Source organism: Mastigoproctus giganteus, chromosome 1 (assembly GCF_048544385.1).
Source record: "Mastigoproctus giganteus isolate SK-2022 chromosome 1, ASM4854438v1, whole genome shotgun sequence".
Classification (NCBI taxonomy): domain Eukaryota; kingdom Metazoa; phylum Arthropoda; class Arachnida; order Uropygi; family Thelyphonidae; genus Mastigoproctus; species Mastigoproctus giganteus.
In genome coordinates this window covers 12,689,370-12,714,233 of record NC_143575.1, presented here as the reverse complement: position 1 = coordinate 12,714,233, position 24,864 = coordinate 12,689,370, and the positions used below count along the sequence as shown (strand labels likewise).

At 36.2% G+C, this 24,864-nt stretch overlaps 1 protein-coding gene across 4 annotated transcripts in view; it reads right to left on the bottom strand.

The window, feature by feature from the left end:
- Window positions 1-24,864, bottom strand: part of SK (small conductance calcium-activated potassium channel) — a 218,892-nt gene that overhangs the window by 112,772 nt on the left and 81,256 nt on the right. The window lies entirely within an intron of this gene.

Below are 24,864 nucleotides of genomic sequence, written 5' to 3'. Positions count from 1 at the left end.
TCAAAAAAAAGGACAGAAGAAAAGAATCTAAATGTATTTTTTACTGGATCTGCGAAACCATTTGTGCCAGCAGGTGGCGCCAAGTGAAAAGTTGATCGAAGATCAATAAAAATAAAAAATATATTGAGAACCTGTAGACCGGAATACCTAGAATTACTTGTCTTCTGGTCCACCCTCTTGAGGACTCGTCTAACAATCAGCAGCAGATGGACGTCTATTTTTTTGGCCAACATTTTATGTACTTTCTGATATATCGTAACCGTTTTTGATGGAAAAATCGTTGACTCCCCTACCAGCTTTAGCGCTATTTCATAAATTTTTAAAAATGTTTTATTTTAAATAAAATAAATTTTAAAATACTTTTTAAATTGAAAAATTTTAATATTTAGTTCTCGTCTTTGCCGCACGGGGCCGCTAGGTGTACTCCAACAGATGGGATAAAACAATAAAATTAATTACAAAGTTTAATTTATTTCACCCCCTTATTAATATTTGAAATTTGTTTTGTCTAAATGTAAAAAATTAACATTTAAGTCACTTTTTATGCAAGGGGCGCTGGTGGTGGTCCAATGGACGTGGCACAGTGGTTGTAAGATGAAGTGTCACGATTCTTCCTCGGGTAAAAGCCTAGCACGCGACTCAAGAGCGATTACGCCTCTCACGTGCGTTGCTATGGCAACGGAATGTTTATTCTAGACAAGGGTTCTGTGTCTTAGAGTTGGCGTTATGGACCAGATCACTCCATCGATTTTATCCGTTAGAAATAAAGATGTTAAAATTTGGAAATCTTGTAAAATGTCTTTTATCCGTGTAGGGATTCGTGTTCAATCTTTGTTAATGTCTTTTCAGGAACTCCTACGTTTATTGTCCAGTTCGCTCAGCTCTTCAACGTACCATAAATGCAAACACAAAGAGTAGAAAATCCCAATTGAAATATTTATCGTGGAATGAACTCAACTGAGACAAAACATGGATTACGAGATGATGAAAAATTCAACCTTAAATTAATAAACTGGTTGGCTACTCTTGATTGGACAGTTGACGCATTAAAATCTTCGATAGGAGACATTGTCGAACCTATACATATAATCCTACAAAGAGGGAGGATCTATTACCTCCTCTCTAAAATACTTTCCAGAATATCTTATCGTGGCTTCTCCAAAGCAATCTAGATGGCCAATTTCCCCTTTGAAAATTCTTCTACCTCGGAACTAGATCAAATGAATAGATTTGGCAAAGCATAAACGAACTGCACACATTCAATGAAGCTCCCGAAAAAGGCACTAAAGGGATGGTTGGAGTCCGGGGATTAAGAAAACTGGAAGGATGCCAATGCGCAGATAAGTCTAGAAGCAAACTTAGCAAGAAACTTGGTGATTTGTGAAACACAGTTGTGAATCGAAAGGATTAAAGCGCAGCCGGAATAGACAGATTAACAAAAGACATTTCGAATCCCACCTATATTTAAACTCCAGATGGATGGCGACCCACTTTTGCTCCAGTTAATAATCAATTCAATCATCATAAAACTTAAACAGGCGCACCAAATCCACCAACTTTAAAAACTTAATTAAATTCTTTAACTGCTCCCGATTTTCTCATGTTTTGAATTTTCTCCAGAATCGTATTATTAAATTTTTAATATATTTCGCAAATATTACATATCTGGCTTAATTCGATCTATCGTAGCCAGAGGGCGCAGCAGTCGCCTCCAGTTTTGCATTAGATTAAGATATTTATACGCGTATACTAAAGATCAAAAGTCACGGGTTTTTGTGAGTTGTGAATATAACAAAAGAAATATTTCTCCTAGTGAACGCTGACAGTTTTATGCCTCTTGGGCTCTCAATAGTTCTGCCGGTCCTTCTTTTATAGAGCTATTTTTTATGCGATGACCATCTTAGTATGACAGAACGCGCTAAGCCTTTTATTGCCCCTGTAGTGTGCATTGCATTAAGAATTTATTCTGGAGAATGAAAGAGGTCAATATCCATAGTTGCTTGCGTGATATCAAGGAGTTTCTAAGACAGCTAAGGTAGATATTAACCATCAGGTTACTTAGAAATCTCAATAATCCTCCACTATTACGAATTCTTTTTCCTTTTAGCACGACATCTACTTCCGAGAAAGAAAAGGCATCCAACAGCAACGTTCTGTGAGTGTATTTTCTGAAAATTTGGACCTTATCGGGTTTTATTCGAGGCAATTCTGAAAAATAACATTCACTGGCAAACATTTTATGTCCATCTGCAATGCAGATGGTTAAAAATCTATCCGGAATGTGTTGAACATATCTATCAAGAAGCACAAACACCGCGGAAGGACTTCTATATGTAGGAAGTCTTTGGCAAAACTACCTTGTAGAGAATATTACAGATCTGGGTTATGTATTTGGGTCGAATCCTTCAAGCCTTGGGCACTTTAAAGGATGGAGTTTGTTTGCGTAAACTTTTAACCATCCATTTAAAAATATTTTTGCTCTTCTCCCTCTTTCAGGGAACTTTCTAGACATAACGTACACTAAGTGTCATAAATAATAGTAACTGTTCCAGTGTAAGTGATTTCCATGGGGGAAACGCCTGTTTTTTTCTTTGGAAGAATAAAAATAGTAAACAAGTTTCGCTTAGCTATAAAGTTTTCAAACTACATTCACTTTCGCGTCTTGTCTACCATGGCTTTCAAACTAATTATATCGCATGTTCATCTATATTACGATTTCATGATATCCGTGGTGTTGTTCAGTGGCTGGTACATCGTTACATATATTAATGAAATTATGATAATGGCTTGGAGTTGGGAGTTCTGGTCTCGAAGATTTATTACTAAAACAAATCGGTAGTGGCCGGAATGTTTTTAAAACTCAATGAGTTGCTGAATACATCATTTATAAAATGCGTCTACGTCGCTTTTAAACACCAAATGAGCTTTCCGAAGGATTTATCAGAATTATTCATTTAACTTCATGGGATAGAAACCAGGATGTTGAAAACAGGAACAGTGTGATACTATTTGTGGTTTGAGCGATATTCATTGCCATCTGGTGGAGTATTGTAGTAATTTCGTTGTTCCATTTGCTAAAGGTAGTTTAACTAAAGGAAACAGATTTTTCAAATAAAGATCTTTGGACGAATATTGGTGTCCAAAGTCTTGCGGTTCTTTGTAGAACTTCATGGGTTATTGATCGTGGTCATCCGAAGCTAGATTCCGATAAAACGCTACAAAGTCCTCTAACATTGTAGCGATTTTCATTGTGTTTTCACCTTCTTTTGCGTATTTGAAAACCTTGCGCCTAAACATCAACCCTATACGCAATTTTAAATAACTGATTTCCTAGGAGGTCTGTGGTGTTTTTTTTTATGTGCCCACTTCTTTCCTTCTAGCATTTCACTGGTTTGCAATGAACGGGAAACAGCTATGTTTGGCTTTTATTACCGGTGGTTTTGGTATGCGATGGTACTTGGTTGGTCATTAGCTACAAATGGAAGAAACAAATGGCTTTGGTGAAGTTCTGTTTGGATGGCATCTGTACATAATTCAGGGCAAGTGGCCGGTTAAGACTCATCACACCTTTGTTCTGTTAGCATTAGGCTTACCAGTTCTATTTTTAAGAGTACTAAAGTACACTTATTTTCTTGTTGCGTGGAGCCGAAATGAATGAGGTGTTATTTTTCTTCTCTGTCCACGGGGAAGGTCTGGAAAACTGTAGAAATAGTTTTCCAGATATCACTTTGCATATACGTGCGCAAAGTCTGTCTAAAGGGAAAAGTTACTTTTCACAGCATGCTGGATATTTATCTAATAGTAATGGAAGATTAGAGACTTTGTTGGAAGCTATAGAAGTCTTATAAGAGACAAGGGCTAGGGATGGAAAGTCAGAACAAGCTCTTTGAATAGATATCGAAGCAGGTAAAGGCGTTTACATGCAATCCACAACCGAAAGTGGGAAGACGCTTGATTTCTTTTTAATAAATCCATGTTTTGTTCAGAGTACAAGTGTTGCGTGACTTTTGGTGGGTTAGTGTATGCGTATAATGCCCATTAAACAAGGAGTCGTAGCTCGTTTTTTTTTAATAACTTTTTGTAAATGATTTTCATCAATTCTGCAGTGTGACTCCATCTTTGTAGATATGCTGGAACATTTAAAAAATAAACCAGTAATAACAGAGGGTTTGTAGTATTTTTAATTGGGGTAAGTGATTATAACCCTCTGGAGGAATGTATTGTTATATGACAGTGGGTGTGTGTAATATTACCATCAGTAGCCCTGTCGACAGCAATCTGCAGCCATTATGAATTAGCAAAAATAGACTGGCTTCGCTTACAACAACGCCATTATCAAAGTTGAGTTGATAGGATTTTTTTTGTTGTCCAGTGACGTACGTACAAAAAAATTTAAAAACTGAACAACCATATATTAATTATGTAGTCAATTTTGTAGACTCCTCTCTGCTCTTATGAAAGAAAAATCCCAGCGGATATGTTGGCAACATTCCAGACAACTGTACCTTGAAAAGGAGTGGAGATAAAGTATCCAGTTGCATGTTTTAATTCAACATGAACCACAATTAGGAGAAAGATAAACTTGAGCCCTATAACAGGTGAGACATGGGCCGATTCATATTTAAATAGAGAGATGACGTGCTCGCAGAAAACTTCAGCACTTTGGCCCACATTTCCAACTTTAAAATTGTTTTGAGAACGCAAAGAAGTTATTACAAATAGCAGTAAGTTGTCCCTTTTCTCCAAGGAATGCACGAGGTAGAAAAAAGTTCTAGTATCTATTGGAATACATCAATTTATGAGCGTTGCAAGCTGCTCTATTGGAGATACACTTTTCCGATTCTAAATGGCCCTAAAGGAAAATCATTATGTTTCTGCAGCTTGCTATAACGATACATTATTTAAATAAATGACGTCAGAGATTGGCCATCGATAGATGCGTGACTTGGCCACTCTCGAAGTTTGAATTCCCCCTTTCATGGGGATTTTAACTGCCATGCGATATTCATTTATTTAGGATCCGTTATGTAAACATGGGCTACAAACGTTAGCTTGGATTGTTAGCCAAAAATATCTGACCTAATTTCTTAGCGAAAAACAAACTCTCCCTGCCCTCCCCCACAAAAAAAAGCGTAGAACATATTTGAGATAAAAGAAAAGGGATTCGTGAAAAAAAAGTTGTTATTTTGGAGTTAACTTTGGTTTAATGGAAATAATCATTTCTGTTCTCAACTTTGGTCATATAAAATTGAAAATTAATAATTAAATACAAATGGCATTATTTTAATATTCGTCTTATTTTAAAGCCATAAAGCTACAGAATGGATTTTAAAATTAGGCTATCAGTAATGGTAAAATATACAAATACAGATTTCATAATCAAGAAATATTTTTGTATTTTATGATTTGAAACAATAAAAAATTGTAGTTCGCACATGGCGCCATCTCTTGGAAAGGTTCTAAAATAATCAAAATAACATTTAGGGTTAGTGAAAGAATCATTCTATTATTTATATATACGGAATTTAAATTTATAATTTTAATATTCCTATAATTTAGGGCAACTAAATTACAGGATGAATTTTTAAATTAGGCTATTAATAATAGATAAAATATGCAAATAAAAGTTTTATAATGAGAAGTATTTTTGTATTTACGACTTTTTAATCTCATTTGCTTGCTTTCAAACATATATTAAATAATAATTGGCTGGTTTGCACGTGGTGCCATCTCTTGATTAACTTTGAATATAATAAAGATAATATTTAGTTGTCAGCCGAAGAATCATTTTCTGTTATCATGTAAAATTGGAAATTAATAATTAAGCAAAATCAATATTATTTTAATAATTGTGTGATTTAATAAAACCACAAAACTATGGAATCCAATTTAAAAGTAGACTGTTAATAAAATATATAGATTTCATAATCCAGCAGTATTTTTACATTCTACGTAATATCGTTTCCTTTGAAAACGAAATATTCGTTCGTATGCAGCGCCCTCTACTGAAAGCTTCAAATTTTAAAACTCACAAAACCTTGATAAAATTAATTGTTTATGATGGAGGATATTAAAAAATATTACAAAAATATCATTAATTAGATTTATACATTTTTAGACAAACTACAAAAGAAATCTTTGTGAAAAATATTATTTCGTGGACAAAAAATATTCTTCATGGCATATACCAGGGATTTTACATTTAGAGAGAGAGAGAGATTCCTTTGAAATTAATATATTTATTTCAAAAAAGCTACACCTTTTAGAATTTTTAAGCTCCTCAGTAGGAACTGAATATACACTGTCAATGTAACCATGCATGCAACTAAATTGAAGATATTAGGCTCTATAAACTTGGACTAACCACACAGCTACTGCATTTCTGTAACTAGAATCGCGTGCAAGTTTTTCGAGAACAGTGACAATAGTTGGTGAAGCTCGAATTTATTGGAGTGCCTTTTCTGGCAAAATTCTCTCGACCATTTTTAACCTATTGGATTACATTCTGAATGAACTTAAAGGACATGACATTCGCATGTTTCCCAGAAGCATGGTGAACATATTGTCCCTATGAACACCTTACTAAGGTTTTTTATAGTCTAATAAAATCTTTTTGATTAATTTTCAGTTTTGTACCTTGGTTTTTAAGCACAAATGAACATTCGGGGAAAATGGTAAAAACTGGGCAATTATCAGATTTACCCCAAATTCAGCTTGGTCAATAAAATTTTAGAAGCTTAAATACCCTATAAGAATTCTACAAAATCTGTTCAGCCAATAAAGGTGCTATTCTATTTCAGACAGGAGGGATAGACAAAGCTACGCCAATTAATACCACTGCACTGTTAGGTTCTCACCTAAAAACTATAATTTTGAAGACCAGGTAGACTAAACAGGAAGTGTAACTGATACCTTGCGGCTGTTGGGATATAGTTCACGTTGCACTATACTCCCAAAACGAGATGGTATAGGATTGCATTGCAGAATGTAAAAGTTTTCCGAAGGTACTGAGCATTTCATAGGGTTTATTACATGATGTATCGAATTCTCAATTAATTTTTTAAATTAAAAATGAAACTGGGACCCATTTAGAAAGAGTAAATAAGTTTATCGTAAAGGGATGTCATTCAAAAAAAAAAAAACCGACTGAGCCAAATTGGTGTACATGGTTTCCCAGATAAATTCTAGCAACGAGTCCATCGCATGCAAAACAATGTACATAGGACCATGAGACAACATGCAGTGGTGGCTGTCTTACACGACTGAATTCCCTTTACAAGATAATTAGCATAGAGGTGAGCTTTCATAGGCAGCCAGTTTAGACTACTAAGTTGTTCAAGGCATTGTGTTAATTGATATAAAGCAAAGATTACATTTTATGTCAAGTTGGGCGAAAACTGAGCCTGAAACTTAAGAATTATTTATTAAACCAGTACGTGGTAATGATGTCTTATCTAGCTCGCTTATTTCTCAATGGTATGCAAGATTTTCGAGATCCAATTGATTTCATTTTAAATTACCCTGCTGAAGCCAAAGAATTGGATTAGGCAAATGCTAATGACTGGCATCATTAAGGTTTCAAACCTTGCTCTTTTGTTAAGAATCTTTCCTTTCCAGCGTAGTCCCTAAACGTCAAACCTATTCTCAAAATACATGATTAAGAAAGTCAACTTAAGTCAATTAATATTAGTAGTAGCATACAATGATTTATTGGCTGATGCTGTACAAGCTTGCAAGGAAGCAAGCTTATACAGCATTAGCCAAAAAACTTCATACACGGCTCAACTTCATATCCCCTCAGATAATTTGTCAACTGCTTCATTAAGTTTATTCAAACTACCCACTTTCACAACAACAACAGATGGAAAGTTGTTCCAGCAGTCAACCACTGTCTGATTGAGAACAAATTTTTGCACGTGTACTCTGCAACCTTCTATTTTTTAATTTAAATTGATATCCTCTTGTATGTGTTGGCCGAGAAGAAGAAAGAACACCACCAGCATTTAGTTCACTCAATCCATTTAAAGCTTTATATACTTCAATCAAGTCTCCTCGCAGCATATTGTGGTCTAGAAGTGCTGCAATTTGCAGAACTCGATTATTTCTTGGTAAGAGCACCCTTTTATAACCCCTCCTAAAATGACGCTGCCAGACATGTATGCACTACTGAACATGTGGCTTAACCACTGCCTTGTACAATAGGTCAATCGTGTTCTTGTCCTTGCTGGAAAAATTCCAGCATGTCATTGACAACTCCCTAAGCTGTCCTAGCAGCCTGTCTTCACTCATAGATATTCGAGTCGGATTGAGAATTATCCCTAGGTCTTTTTCGTTCACCACCTATGATATGTTATTCTATGATTACTACCCTACGTGCAATGCCTTGCATTTGTCAATGTCAATTGGCACTTCTCAGTCGATCTGCCTAATTTTTCTAGATTTTGCTGTAGCATGCCTTGGATCTTGTCATTAAGCACCCTTCCAGCCTTTATATCATGTGCGAAAGACAGAGTACTAGGAGAGCATATAAGGAGTCGTCAATGATACGGATTGTGTTTGGATCCCTTAATGTTTTCCATATCGTTAATGAATACTGAAAACATTAAAGGGCTAAGCACTAGTAGTTTTCAGTGTGCCCACCGATAACTGCTCGTTGTCTACTCGCACCCAACCAACCAACCATCCCTTTTATCAAAAGCAGTAACTTGCTTTTAATGCCACACTGCACTGCTCCAATTTGTACAACAGTGTTTCCTGTGGAACAGACTGAAAAGCTTTTCTGAAATCTAAGTAAACGTTGTCAAAATTACTTCTTCCAACTACCTTTGTTTTGCATCATGATATCCAATCATGAATGATCAGAGAAGAACGCCCTCCCTTAATAAGTCCATGCTGTGATTTCTATATAACTGTATTCCTCTCTAAATGGTCCAGCATTACTGTTCCAACCAGTCTCTATTATCTTCCCAGGAACAGAAGTCAATCTTAGAAGTCTGTAATTATTCACCTCACTCTGATTTTCCCTTTGCGAATTGCAGAAATATTTGCACACCTCCTGAATCCAAGGCCATTCTCATAATTATGGCCATAGGTTTGCTTACCTCCTTTGCTAACTCCCTTAATATAATTGGATAGATCCCATCCACCCCAGGTGCCTTTCTTATATTAAGCTTCAACAGTTTCTCTCCCACTTTCCTCCCAGTTATTACAAAATCGTCTAGTTCACTGTTGTGAGCAATTGGAAAATTATCACCAATCAATGGTATGCCACACATATCCAGTAGGCCAAATTGTTTCATCCCTTTCCTTCTATTGAAAAAAATAAAAATAAATTTTTTTTCTACTTTTTTTCATTCTAATTTATCATCATCCATGCATTTTTCTTTTCTGCCACGAGTGGCATCATGCAAATGTCATCTATTTAGGTCTAAATCTTAAAAATATATCATATCTCTTAGTTAGTGTAAAAGCTTAGTTAAGTCAACGATTATTTCTTTGCATTCATCACATCATCAGCCGGTCCCAATGAAAAAAATTCAAAAACTGGCTAAGACAATTATAGCTATCTTTACTAACGCAAAAGCACTTCCTTTATCCTTGAGAGCAGCAATATCTTTCAGTAAATCCTTCATCTCCAAATCCCTAAACTCCAAAGCCGAATATAACTTTTGATAATTCAAATTTCTTAAATACACTGTTCTTATATTAACAACGTAAGCGTATTTAAGTTTCTTAAATACGTTTACACTGCTCATCTCTATGGACGTATTATATAAATCTTACTTAAGATTTCTCCAAGAAATTGGTCAATATCTGAGGGAAATCTTTATTTTTATTTAAAGTTACATTTGTTTTAAAATCGAATACAGATTTTAACTAATTACACCCACGTGGGTAACACAGTTGGTAGGATCGCCTTTCTTCCTAAACCGGATGGAAAAGACCTGAGTTTGAGTACCATCGATGAAGGCAGAAATACTTATGGACCTTTTTCACAACGTGGTTGAGTTAGTCAGTCTCAGGCGAGGATGGCATTGGTTTTTGTACACACATTGGCCAAAAGAAAACGAATCTTTGTATTAAGACGGTCACAGACAGAAAACTGCAAATAAATGCAGAGATGCACGGAAACTGTAAAGTGGGTGACATGTTGCCTCGTTGAGTATAAAGACTGCACAGGTTGTTCGACTGCAGTAATCTGAAGCCAGAATGGGGGGAAACGCGCGATATATCAGACTTTGAGAAAGGTCTAATTGTGGGTGCATATGTAACAAGAGCCACGATTGAAGAAACGAAAGAAAGACAACTGGCTTTTCAAAAGCATCCAGTTTTTCAAATGCAAAAAGAGCTGTACGGAAAAACAGGACATACAGAGTACAGAAAATAATATCTGAATCCGACCAAGTCTAGATCTGCTCTATTTCAACAAGTACCATGCGCGGGGAAGTGAAGAAATTGGGTATTGGCAGTCGCCTGCTTATTCGAAAGCCATTTTTTTTTTTTTTTTTTTAGAGAAAAACAGAAAAATCCCTGCTTGTAGTGGTGCCGAAAACATCATGAATAGACACTATAACAAATGGAATAAATTCATATGGTCAGACGAATCAAAATCCATTGTTTTGCACTGATGGTAGGCAGAGAGTTGGAGAGAACCTCACGAAGAGATGGATCCTGCTTGCCTTGTTAAGACCACTCAAGCATTTAGGTGATATCATGGTATGAGGAATGTTTTGTTGGCACCACTGGAAGGTCAAATGTTATCCAGTGAGTACCTGAATTTGATATCAAATCTACTGGACCCTGCAATATTACGCTTTTATCCCGAAGGTGATGGAAACTTTATGGATGAAAATGCAACAGTTCATCGTGCCAGAATAATTCTATTGTAGGTTTACTTGTTTTGCCGGATGAAAAAACCCGATCTTAAAAAAGGGGAAAGAAACACGTAGTCCTTGTTGGGATTACTGATTCAGCCGTTTGCTTTGGTGACAGACCACACAACGCTGATATTTCATAATTATTCAAGTCTTGCTTCTAGAAGGTTGCCTAACAAACGTGTCCTAACTGTGGGCAATCTTTGAGTGTCTTTTACAACCGATAATTTCTACTTCAATTGAATTTATAAAGACGTCGTTTCAAAATGTTAACACCTTGCTTTACCATCCTTATTTTTGAACCGAAAAGGAGATAATTAGCTGCACAGGCATCGAATCTGGGAATGTATGTGTACCTCACGTATCAGAACGGTGACAAACAGTTTTAACGATTTGTATCCACTTACGCAGTTCATTAGCAACGTCTGTCACCATGACTACTAATGTGTCTTCCCCTTTGTTTCTTTTCCCAAATCACTAAATGCAAGTCCTAATCACTCACCAGAACTGTTGAAGGAATAAAAAGTGGACTTTTCGTCAACTCGAAACACCTCACTAATTGCTGTTGATGTACCTGGATCGACCAGAGACCAAACAACAGATAAGAACAGTCCCGTTTCTAAAAATACTTAGCATCAAGTCCTGTTTATACAGTGGGATCAATAGCACCAGATCGTTATGTATTCCTGGTAGAAATGAAACATATTTTCCAAAATGGACCTGTTGAAATGGGTTAAAAGAATTAAGAGTAGATAGACAATTGATTATGGTAATTTCCATCCTTTGGGGTTTCTTTTATTTTAAGTTTCATGCGTTTTTTTTTTTTTTTTTCTTCTGGAAATCCATTGATCAGTCGATAATCGTAATGACATTTCACATACAGGACTTCCTCAATTTTCTAGTGCATAAATGCATTACTGGAGGGCGCTACCATCAAAAACTATACGTATTGAACAACGTACTTGTGGAAGCTGGCTTCATTCAGGAAGTACGTGTCACTACTTCCAGAGATTTATTCAGCATAAAATATGACTTTGTCGTTTGAAGAGTTTTAAAATATTAAAGAATAGTTTTACTGAAAAGTTGGGCCAAGGATAGCTATTTATTTAGTGGCGAAGACAGGCGTTTTAATAATAAAAAAGAAAGAAAGAAAAGGAAGTGTTATATAAAATACGGTTGTGATTGTGGCGCCATCTATCGGTAATATTTCCTACTAACCGAAGCGCGTTGTATCCTGCTAAAACATTTGCGTATGTTAAAAATTTTCACAATTTTTCCTTTAAAATTTTCTTCAGTTTGTTAAAAAGTAATTTAGTGATCTTTTCTTGGGTCTAAGAAGATTCTGAGGGCTCACATCGCTCAATCATGGTATTATTAACTGAAGTATGATTTTACCAATTTCGTTTAGCTCCTAACACTTCAACTTATTTATGGAATTTAAGTATTTATTTATAAATTTAAGTATAATAAATTTTAATTTTATGTGTTTGCACTCAAGAGGGTTAATAAAATAAAACAAACGAATAATATTATTTAATATAGTACTAATTTCTACTAATAGATGGCAGCACTAGTAATCCATAATAATGCCCATACTTCCAAGTTCAGATCTCGAGATCAGCGCATTAATTTATGATCGCGCTTTTTGAATGTTTTCTGGACTTGTTGCATACTGTGGATGAATTTGTAGGGATTGTATGGGGAGGATCATGCTGCAAAGTGTGGGTAACGGGGAGTCCCCGTTACCCACACGTTGTCCATACTTTGACTGTTGGGACTCCCCGTTGCCCACACTTTGCCACGAGGAGGCAGGTCAGGTACCCAGTAGAAGTTAATATTATTGGCTCTGGCAAGCCCTACCACTTAGTTTTCGAAGGTTTCAGTGGCTGGGGCCTATACAAAAAAAATGAACTTTGACGTTGAAAGCAAGGTGAAGTTGAGTTTGAACACTGGTGGAATTTAGCTGGTTAAATTAGGGGCGTGCACTGTCGGAATAAGTTAGAGTTCGGGGGAAAGATAGAAATATGGACACATGATAAGGAAGTATGTATATATGTATGTATGTATTTAACTGTCGAAGGGTGGCACCTGGACATACATCCATCTCCACCAATTTAGCGTATAATACCATGTTCTCATTATGGCCTCTTAAGGTAAGTGTGTGTAATGTGTTATAAGTGAAACAGGCTACTCTGCCACCAGGTGATAGTCCATTGGGCAATTACCACCTGGTGCCCATCCCTGGCACGAGGAGTTAAGCCTAGGTCTACTAACTCTGGCGGTGCATATTGCACCTAGATCCCGCACCCAGTAAATGTGCAAGACTGGTGGGTGCTAGCAGTCCCGCTCCTGGGCTGCCCACACCCAACAGCCAGCAAAAAAAAAAAAAAAAAAAAAAAAATGCACCAACTAGGAGAATACTTCTTACTAGTGAGTGCAACAATCCCGCCTCATGCATTCCACAAAATTCCTTTCATTAGACAGCCAAATTAATTCCGAACCCCTAATAAAATTAGGTACCAAATTAAATAAGTCTAATCTAAATTCGTCATACAAATTGCATTCATATAAGATATGATCCCATGTTTCCAACCTTCCACAAACACAGTAAGAATCTTCAACTAAACCAAATTGATGCAACTTACTTTTTAAGGAACCATGCCCCGTAATCAAATATGAGCATTCCATACTTGGATAAAACCAGCAATGCAATTTGTTATTAAAATTAAATTCGAAACTAGGTATAAATAAATAAGTTACCCTTCCAGTACTACCGGAATCCCAACGGTCCTGCCATCATTTAATTAATTTCGCCAAAATTTCTTTCTTCTGTTTGCTGATTGCAGAAGAAACTTCATTAGTAATCCCCATAAATGTAATTTGCTTTCCCTTACGTATAAAATAACAAAAAGCTCTGTACACGACTGCTAAATCCAAAGGCAATACCCCCGCAATCACCTGTAGAGACATGATAAGGAAGTATGTGTGTATGTTCCCTGTTTATGGCGACCCCTAGGCATATGCCTATCTCCACCTATTGTCTCTGTGAGGAAATAATCCCTGTTCAATGGGCCTGACATAGTATTAACACACACTATAATACTGCAGTATGTGTTATCCATGTCAGGCCGTTTTGCCACCTCCTGGACCTCCTGGACAGCCAATTCCCGGTGCACGTTCGACGTAATGTAAAGCCGGGCCTGTTCCAATAGTCTGTGCTATAGCACAAATGATGACGAAGGCGACCCCAGAGAAAACAGTGGGGGGAGACCCCACCAGGAGAAGGGGATGTGAAGATAACTGGGTGAGAGAGTCCGGTTCGGATCGCCAGAGAATGGTGGAGCACTGGCGAGAGCAGAGAGTCCAGTTCGAAGAACTAAGTCCTGGCAGGGTATTCATGGGACATGGTCCAGCCCATTGTGAGTAGTCTAGTTTGCTAAGTCATGTGCTCTCTTGTCATTCCTGGGACAGGGTCCCAACTATGATGATTTATCACACAGGTTTGGTGGTATCTAGCTGTGGGAGGAGTTTTTAGATGTCAAATTCTGGCCTGAATAGTCGCATGGTCACTGCACCACAGCAGAGATCCCTGCTTTGAGGGAAGTGGGGTTCAACCATCCGAAGGAGAGTCAGTGCTCTCCTGCTTTTAGCTCTTTTCTTTATATATGGATATTATTATGTTCTGCTTGTTATAATGTTGTTCCAGAAAGCAAGCTGATTAATCTAGTAGAAAATATACTAAAGATAAAAATCAAATCTACGGAGGGGGAGAAGAGGACATAAGCTATCACTCCACATCTCCCAGGGAATCAGAAGGCGCGATAGCGTATAGCAGTTATAGGGTTCGACGATGTTCTAAGCGATGTGCCAAAGTTGCGTGGTCAGTGCGTTTTAGAAATGTTTGCTAAGATAGTCTTCAATGCAATTCCAATGCTATGAACAACTGAGTAAATACAAGCAAAAATAACTTAAAAATATATTTAACAAATTAGAATAGGGCTGCAGTATCAATCATAGTACGGTGGTCACAGACAATCATTGCTAGAGATGGCAAAGGAAAAAATAACAACTAAGGTTAAGGAGGTTTGGAGTACCAAGGAGCAAATTGCAAGCAAAATTCAACAAATATAAAGAATAATATGATTTGTCTGGTCTTTTTGGTTGGTTATTGTAAGGTTTTAGGAGCATTAGCAACTTAGGCTACTGAGCCGTATATAATGTCTGTAAATTGCGTGTGTCATGTGGTTGATTTGCTGTTTATTGGACGAAAAACCCGAGTTTCTGGGAGAAAAACACCATGCCACCCTTGCCCGAGACCAACAATCTCAGCCACTTCTTAAAAAATCCCATAAAAATATCTCGCGTCATTGACGGGATTCGAACTCAGATGTTTTCCAACCAGTGTGGTAGCATTCCCTTCCTCGAATTTTCTGATATTTCGAGGGCTGAAAAAGTAGTCAAAGAAATTAGGAGTTGCGTATGAATTACTTTGGTAAGTTGAGAGCTAAGGGACTGGCCTAGTGAGATGCTAGCCATTGATGTGGATTAGTTTCTTTGCCGCCTTTATCGATAATGAAACCTGTTGGAGATAGATTTTTAAAAGTGCACTATACGTGAAATATGGAAACGTAAAAATAGATTGTTAAAAATATTTGAAATGAAAGAACTGCACTTGTGTAATAGTTAGAATCAATTTATTACTAATAAAGTCTACAAGAAACCCTGAGGATATTTCTCCTCTATCTGTGCACTGAATTTATTTATATGAATTTATTCCTGCTCTAACCCCATCATAAAAAACATAAAAAAACTTAAATTAACCAGAATCTGTCAGATAGATTAATGAGACTTTTTGGTGTGGTGTATTTTGTGCTGGCGTAAGAGAGTGATACATTCGCTGAAGAAGATGTGGGAGGAGGGAAAAACATAAAAAAGATACAGTAATTCCCCAGTTTTTAACGAGAACAGCTAATTTATCAATACATTTTGCGTTCTTTCTAATTCACATACGTACTGTGGTAACAGGATTGACTCTACTGTTGAAGTCAGCCTATTTCTGTTTTTCAGCTACTTCTCATCACTTATAAAGTATTTTCTAGGAGGCTCTTCATATGTCCAAAATATATATATATATATATATATAAATAAATAAAAATCAGACGGAACCAAGTCCCAAAATATTTTGGGACGATCTAAAAATCCGATTTTTTTCGTAGTGGAAGCTCTAGTTTTCCTCACCAGGTGTTATTAGGTCTTTTAAAAAATTGTCTTGGAGGTTGCAGCACTTCTACAACAGCCCTTGGTAGATGTCTTGCCTGGAGAATTTAATTTTTTTGTTAACACCCATTTAAACCATTTAAAACCATTCCAACCCATTTAAAATGGTTAATAAACTTCTCTTTGAACACTCTAGTGCTTGGATCATTGTATATGTGATTTATTGTCCTGTCTTTTTGAACCATTTCATCCAAAATCTTTGCCAAGAAATTCAGTACAAGGATCATAGTTGGTTAGTGCGTGGAAATTTTAAAGTTATTAGTCTGCTACTCAGCGAAAAACTTGGTTACACAAAAATGCCTTGCTTTCTGTGCGAGTGGGACAGTCGAAAAGAAGTGAATATTGGGAAAGAAAAGTGTGGCCACCAATACAGTTTCAGACACCGAACTCATAGAACATGAATGACGAGCCACTACTACACTGAAAGAAAGCAAAGTTACGGATTTCCATGAATAAAGAAGGAAATTGTTTCAAGTATACTGACACTAAATTATCATCAATTACTTAAGAAAATCAAAGCAGGAATTTTTGTTGGTTCTGTTGTTTCAAATACTGATTTGAAGAATCCATGAACCAAACTAAAAACGGATCTTGGATTGGGTTTAAAAATATAGCATGAATTGATGAGTATTAAGGTACGCTTCTTGCACTCTGAGTGAAGAGCAAGAGGAAAGATTCGATCAGTATATAAAAGAAATGGAAAAAAGATTCCAATGGGGGGGTGGTATGTCAACGTGATGGCCGGCTGATGTTGGATGATAAACGGGCGCCAGCAGCATGGTGCAAGTGCACCACCACCTTTGGATTTCGAAGTAATACACAATTTTTAATATTTTCATTAATTTATTGAAACATAAGATATTGCATGTGTTCGAAATTTATTATTACTTGCAATTCTAGTTACTTCCACGAGATGGCAACACTGACAACGCAAGGGATCGTTAAAAGATTGATGAGGTAAAAACAGGAATAGAATTTTGGTTTTGGCACTATCAGCCGTTAAAGTTTTGTCCTTGGTAGTCACTTTTTTTTCTCTCACTTTGGAATGAATGAATGTCAAACATTACGACAACTAGTGGTGGAACAAACGCGTCTGAAAGATGCGGCTCCATTGTCGCTTCTAAACAAAAGACATTGTCGAAGTGTTTTCTGAAGTGACTTTCTTTTTCCCCACCTTGGATACGAGGGCAAGGAATACACAAAGTGTTTAAATAAACAAAACAAAAACTCATTCTATAAACATGTTTTGTTCGCTATATAACTAATTGTTATGTCATGCGTGTGACATCATGTGACGTCATTCTGTGTTTGTCACACTCTCGGACAGATGCTCAAATAAGTTGAAAACTTTCAAGACAATCTGTAGATTTACGAAAAAATGCGATTTTATATCGAAGAAGCTTAGAGAATTCAAAAAATCACAAATAATTTATTCACAACAGTGAGTCGGTATTCAGCACTAAGGATTTCCCTACATAAAGATCCCGTTCTTTAAATCATGCTCTAAATATCCTCAAAGCAGTTTTTAGTTTGGCAGGAATTCACTGAAAACCTTGTTTTTATCGTAATAATGTCCTCCTGCGATGAAGTAGTCTTAGGACGGACGGCCTTCGACACGAAATGTATTTTCTGTTTCATCGAACTGCCTTCTTAAGCAGTAACAACACCATGATCAACATATAGCCATCTTGCTGCAGAACGACGAACACATAAACCAGATTTGGCCTTCCTCCATCCTTCTAATCAGCTACAGCGGGCTCTGTTCTACCTCACTTGAGCTGAGCTATTTTCATTTGTTTCGTCGATGACCAGCTTCGATACCTGGAAGTAGTTGAAGCGTGTCCAAATCTCTCGCAGACATTTTAGTTCCAGAGCGAATGCAATCTGGATGCCTCTCAACTATTTAAAATATTTCAGATAAGAAAATTCAGTTCGTAATGTTTATTAGCAACAGTTTAAGATTTTATCTGTTGAAGCCGGAACCCTGAATTACAAATTTACTAATTTTACAGAAATAATTACTGACCAAAAAGAACAGTTTCTTTATTTCAGAAACTAAATTTTGGCAAGATTAATTTATTTCTCTTCCCTAGGACATGTTTTTCGTAATCCACTGGATAAATGCAGCAAGATCATTCTTTTAAATTTTAATTATTATAATTTATTTATTACTATTTCTTTATTTATATATTTATTATAAATTTATTTATGATTTTTATTATTATTTATTTATTATAAATTTATGATTTTAATATTATTATAATTTATTTATTACTATTTATTTATTTTTTAGACTAAATCCAGATAATTATGAGAATGTTTTTAACACTAGAGGTCGCTACAATCACTATCTGCCATATTTAATTTGTTTCTTAAAAACCTGAAAGCTACATTAGCGCATTTATTTAGGTTTTCTTATTTATAACAGCGAGGAACTTTCTTTTGAAATTTTCATTTAAAAGTTTTCTTAAGATAGGGGAAAAATATACAATTTCTCCCCTAATTTAAATAAAAATAAGGATAAATATTAAAGGGAAATTTTTATGCTTTTTTATTATTAATAATTGCAATATATATAAGCAGAAAGGAAGTTAGATTTTGTCTAATTACGAGAAGTAATTTTATCGCTAGAGGTCGCTGCTATCACTTTCTGCCATATTTCATTTGCTTCCGATAAATCTGAGCTACATCAGTGCATTTTTTTTTTTTTTATTTATAAGGAGGAAATTTCTTTAATCAAATTTTCTTAAGATAGGCGAGAAATTGTACAATTTTTCCCTAATATTTAAATAAAAATAAGGATAAATATTAGAGGGAAAATTGTACATTTTTAGAATATTAATGATTGCCAAATATATTAACAATAACAGTTTCTGTCTAATTATGAGAAGAATATTTTTATCGCTAGATGTCGCTATAATCACTCTATGCCATAAGCTATATCAATGCATTTTTTCTTATTTATAAGGAGGAATTTTCTTTTTAAATTTTTTCTTAAGGTAGGGGAGAAATTGTACAATTCCCTCCACTAAGATTTAAATCAAAATAAGGGAAAATATTAGGGGAAAATTGTACATTTTTTCTATTATTATTAATAATTGAAAAATATATTAACAATAACAAAGATTTGTCTAATTACGAGAAGAATGTTTATCGCTAGATGTCGCTATAATCACTCACTGCCATCAGAGCTATAGCAGTGCGTTTTTCTTATTTATAAGGATAAATTTTCTTTTTAAATATTTCTCTTAAGATAGGGGGGATTGTACAATTTCTCCCCTAAGATTTAAATCAAAATAAGGGAAAATATTAAGGGAAAATTGTACATTTTTTCTATTATTAATAATTGAAAAATTAATAATTGCAAAAAAGAAGATAGATTTTCTGTTTAATTACGAGAAGTGTTTTTATCACTAGAGGTCGTTGCAATCACCTGCTGTCATATTTCATTTGTTTCTTAAAAACCTGAGAGCTACATCAGTGCATTTTTTATTTATTAGGAGGAATTTTCTTTTTAAATTTTTTTTAAGATAGGGGAGAAAATGTACAATTATTCCCTTAAGATTTAAATAAAAAGAAGGATAAATATTAAGGGGAAAATTGCATTTTTCTCTATTATTAATAGTTGCAAAATATGTAAACAAAAAGGTAGTTAAGATTGTGTCTGATGCCAAAGTAGAGACGCACATTTTGAGCGTACCAAAAAAAAGAAAGAAAGAAAATCGGATTAACGAACACCTATATCCACAAAGAAACAAGGTGAAAGAAGAAGTCTGTTTCTTCTCAAAGTTCTAAGAAAAGAAAAGCTAAATATAACTGACGCTGCTGACTGTACACCACGATTCTTTTTACTCCTGAATAGTAAACATACCACACTTCGTAGGTCTATTCTTTCGCAGCTATTGTGTTCCGACGTCGGTTGTCACAATCGTACAAGACGCGTGGTCGTGACAGCCGCCCCTGTCCGACTGTCATTACGGATTAATGTCATAAATAAAAGTTGCATCTGCGGTAGAAAAGCTGTTTTAAATTCGAGAATTTCCTCGAAGAAAAGAGATGTACAATGGCAGCCATTTTGGATTTGGTAAGTGAGACAGCAGCGACGTCCTGCGGTGGATTCGGGTAATATTGTTATTAAATCGAAATAGAATTTAAATTTGTAGAGAAATTTGATTATAAAAGTTTAAGATTTTAAAATAAAAAAAATAAAAAAATGTTAAAAAACGAAATAAAGAGCTTAAGCTAAAATAAACTTCATAAACTTTAAAAAATATATATATTTTTTAAAATCTAAAGCTAAATATATAGGAAAAGGGAACTAGATCAGTGTTCTTTGGATTAACACCTAGATAACAGAGGCTATAAGGCATTTTAGTGTCCTGCATGTAAATTGGGTGTGTGTTCCAAGGCTGGGGCACTAATGGGTGGCACAGTTTGTAGGATCGCCGTCCTCCCCACACCAGGTGGAAAAGACCAGAGTTCGAATCCCGTCCATGAGGGGAGGAACTTTTTTGGTCATTTTCATAATGTGGCTGAGTTAGTCGGTTTCATGCAAGGGTAGCTGGTTTTTTCTCCAGGAAACTTGGATTTTTCTTTCAGCAAACAGAAAATCGACCTCAAATGCAATTTACATACAATATACAGGGAGCAAAATGGCCTTAGTCGCCCGATGCTCCTAAAACCCCAATAACAACAACAACCAAGGTTGTTGTGTACGTCCAAGGAAAGTAAAACTTTGAAAAATTCTAGAAGCATTGCTACATTTGCCTAAGATCACATAACCGAGATAGAAATTAACCCCAGTAAGCTTAATGTCACTGGATTCGAACTGGGTTCAATGACTTCGCAAACGAGTTGCGTTGAAAAATCAACCAATTCTTCCCCAGAGGAAAATGAAGATGCAGACAGCGGATTCAGTGAATGTTATCTTTTATTGTGGTTGGATATTTTAAGATGGATATCATTATGAAGGCGTGTCCCACGCCGGTGTATTTAATTTTCGAAAGCAAAAGTCATAATCATAAGTAACCGTTACAATGGCCCATTAGTTATAATGGGATGTGTGCAATGAATCGGGTGGATGTGTTCAAATGCTGAGTTGTCCAACACGAACAGGTGTTGCGTGTTAAAACTGGAGACTACCGGATTCGGTTTCTGGTCACGTGGCTCAGTTTGCCCCTCCCCACCCACAAAGTCAACACAAGATGCGTGGCTGTGGAGGTTATCAACACGACGATAAAAGTTATTTCAATTGCATTCGGAACAGGACACAAAAACCGCCTGCACGTGTGTACCTCAATGGGGATCGGACAACATTACCAAGAAAACTCTTTTGTCGGGTGGGTTAACTACTTTATCGAGCACTTGGAACGTCGGTATAGATGATAACATTGCAGTTACCATAGTAACGGCAAACCTCTCTGTTGAACGTTAATGTTTTTCTACTGAGGTCATTGACTGACAGTTAGTATACAATGTGTACCAAAATAAAGTGTACCCTGAAAAATAAGTATATTAATAATCATTACAGGAATCTGAAACAAAGAGAGCTTTTAATGGTATTGCATTGACCACGATGTTCCAAACAAATCGAGTCCATCCTACAAGTTGATATTGAACCATAACGGGTTCAATTCATATTTCGGCTAGTTTTATGAGGAAAACGAACCTGTTTCTTGCCAATATTAGTGTTAGTATATACTAACCGATTCTAATTCATTTTGAATAAGCTGTGAGAGAGAGAGAGAGAGAGAGAGAGAGAGAGAGAGAGAGAGAGAGATACAATTATAGACAAGTACTAATGAAAGAGTTTTTAAAATGCATTCTATTTGAATTAATCTTGAATTCATTTTCATATGTTGATTAGGATTTGCGAAGAATTCTTTCGGCTGCAGCGATATACGTAGGAAGTGCTGCAACACCCAGCCTACAGCCTTGATCTGTCGTATAGCGAATACCACTTCTTCAACCCTCAGAAGAAGGCACTCAAAAGTGCATCACTGTACTGTTCATTACAAAGGTTTCATTTTAAAGATCCTCATATTTCGAATATTAGTCTCTTTATTAACCATTGAAGATTGGTGATGCTATGCCTCTTTTCTGATAACTGTTAAACTAAATTTGAAAGAATAAATGCTTAAGAGAATTGTAATATTGCCCTAGAGAATAACTATTGTGGAGATATTAATAATAAATTTTGTGCATCGAGTAGATGACTGTGAGCGCTTAATTTTTTTTCCACTGCTGTATTTGTCGAAGAAAATATTGCTCGAGGCAACAGACACCGAATTAGACAGTCTCGAAATCTAGTCTTCCTGCTCAACAAACTGTTTGATATTCAGCTCAGTAAAGTGTCATAAGATTACTTTTGAATAGATAAAGTTCTTCGTTCTTAAAAAGTTTCATTTATTCGTGTCAGTCTTCACTGCCATTTTCATGTGTGTATTGAAAATGTCAGCAAACATTTAATACCTGTATTTGCCATTTCCTAACTTCCAAAATGTCAAGTGAGGACATTCTAGACTTTGTTTTTACATGTAAAACATTTTGGTGTAAGTTGGTGAATGCTATCAGGAAAGGCTATTGTATTCTCTAGCACTGTGATCGGTTGAGGGTTTGTAAGACAGAAGCCACTTGTTGATACTACTTCAATTTCTGCAAATTTGCAGGAAAAACATGAAGGAAGGTTGTTCAAAATAACAGAAGGGATAAATCAAGAAGGGGAGAAGTTGGTTCTCTGAGTTTGAAATTGGGCAGTGATTGGATGTTGACACTAGTTCACGTTCGGTAGGGTTTGGAAAAGACAGGTAAATTGCAGATGTGAATCCAGGACAGTGTTAGAGATTCTAACGGAAGAGGGATGCAGCAGAAAATAGATGTCTGTGTAATAGGGAGGGGAGAGAATAATACCCACGTATTTAAACTGACTTCCCTCGGGGAATCATTAGTGATATCTCTCTACATGTTGGAAAAAATTTCCATGTACAGCTGATTAAAGATTTATGACAGTGTTCTTGTCTAGAAATGCGATTATGTCTGAAGGTGGGCGTGAAACCAAGAGATTGTCTTTCGAGAAAAAAATAGCACATACTTCCAGGACTGAATTTGACTCAGATCTTGCCATCATTGAAGAATTATCTAGATATAACTTTGCTGGTTAATCTACTTTCTTTAGAATTTACAGGGCCATTTTATTCCAATACCATAATGTACCCCTTGATATAAGTAAGCAGTTAAAGAACTGATGGGAAATAGTGGCGAGGTTGTGATTGGATGTGATGAGCCAGATTTCTCAAACTGGAGGGTGGATTAGTGTACTATCTACAGCGTAACTATGGACAGGATTAACAGTCAATGGAAGAAGTACATTAATATGCAGGAAGTAAACAATAATTGAAACAATCAGATCTTAGACACTTGCATCATTAGCTGAGAAGTTCAGAAGACAGAAATTCTTAGAAATGTGAAGAGGAACTGCTTAAAATACCACCAGTGGGTTGACACGGACAGAATCCATATTGGTGGCGACCACTAATCAGATGCAAGGTTTCGAGTTAGTTTAGAGGTTGGCGGTCAATTGATTTTTGCGTTGCTTTAGAAAGAATAAACGTAATTGCAATGGGACGATAAATGGTTGTGAAAGATTTGTCACCCTTCTTAAGAACTGGCTAGATATGAGCAAATTTCCAAGCAGAAGTAAGAAGTAAGAAGCAGAAGTTTTGCTTTGCCCATCTTTGTTGGGAACAAAGATGGGCAAAAGTTGCTTCCAATAGCTTTGGCAAGAGACTAGAATGCTCGGCTACCATTTGGACAAGAAGAAACTTTCTACTCTTAGTCTGTTCGAAATCAAATCTAGTTTGGATTGAGATTAGATCTGAGATCACATATATTTGTGAAATGAACAGGAAATGCTTGGGAGGTTTAGTTCTTTTCGTAGATAAGTTTGTTCTATTAATTTGATAATTCATTGTGTATTAAGAAGTCAGAAAAGGTGGCGAGGACAGACTGTATGAAAATAATGAAACGTTTGGATTTGACGTACACGGGGTAAGAATATACCCAGATACACATAACTCGGACGCCCTCCAGTCACTATCTGGCAGAGTAGAAGCAGCTAGGTTATACAGTAGCGGATCTATAAGCCTCCTAGAAAGTCTGGTAGACTATCTAGCGGCCGACCTGTGAACACCGTTTTAGAGCTGTACCCTCGAAATATAAGGTAGATTGGATCTCGCCATGAAATCCATCATAAATTCAAAAGATATTAGTCATACTACATGATGGATAAGATGGGTGAGGCTTTGCTGAAGCTTTGCTCTGGAGACTAAACACGTGTTACACCCCTTCAAGTCTCCAATAATTAAAGTGGTGGTATTACGCCGGTTGATGGGAGTCGTTTACCACCTAGTATTGCCTGATAACACAGAGCAGCGGCATTTCTCCGTATGGTATGGGTATCAACACCTCCACCCCTTGTTACGTTAGTTCGTACCTGGATGGTCACCTCCAACATGCTAGCTGCTGTATTTCAGGACTGGCACATGGGGGTTATACCCAGGATTACTAACAGTTCCACCATCGCGAAGGTGCAAGCAGAGAATTTGACTCTCACAGACCAAATGGACTTTGCCGAAATTAGGTCCACTTGACTTGAATTGAGTGTAACCCGAGTATCAGTTCCATCAGCGTTTAAGACTCCTAGGTAGCAAGCACA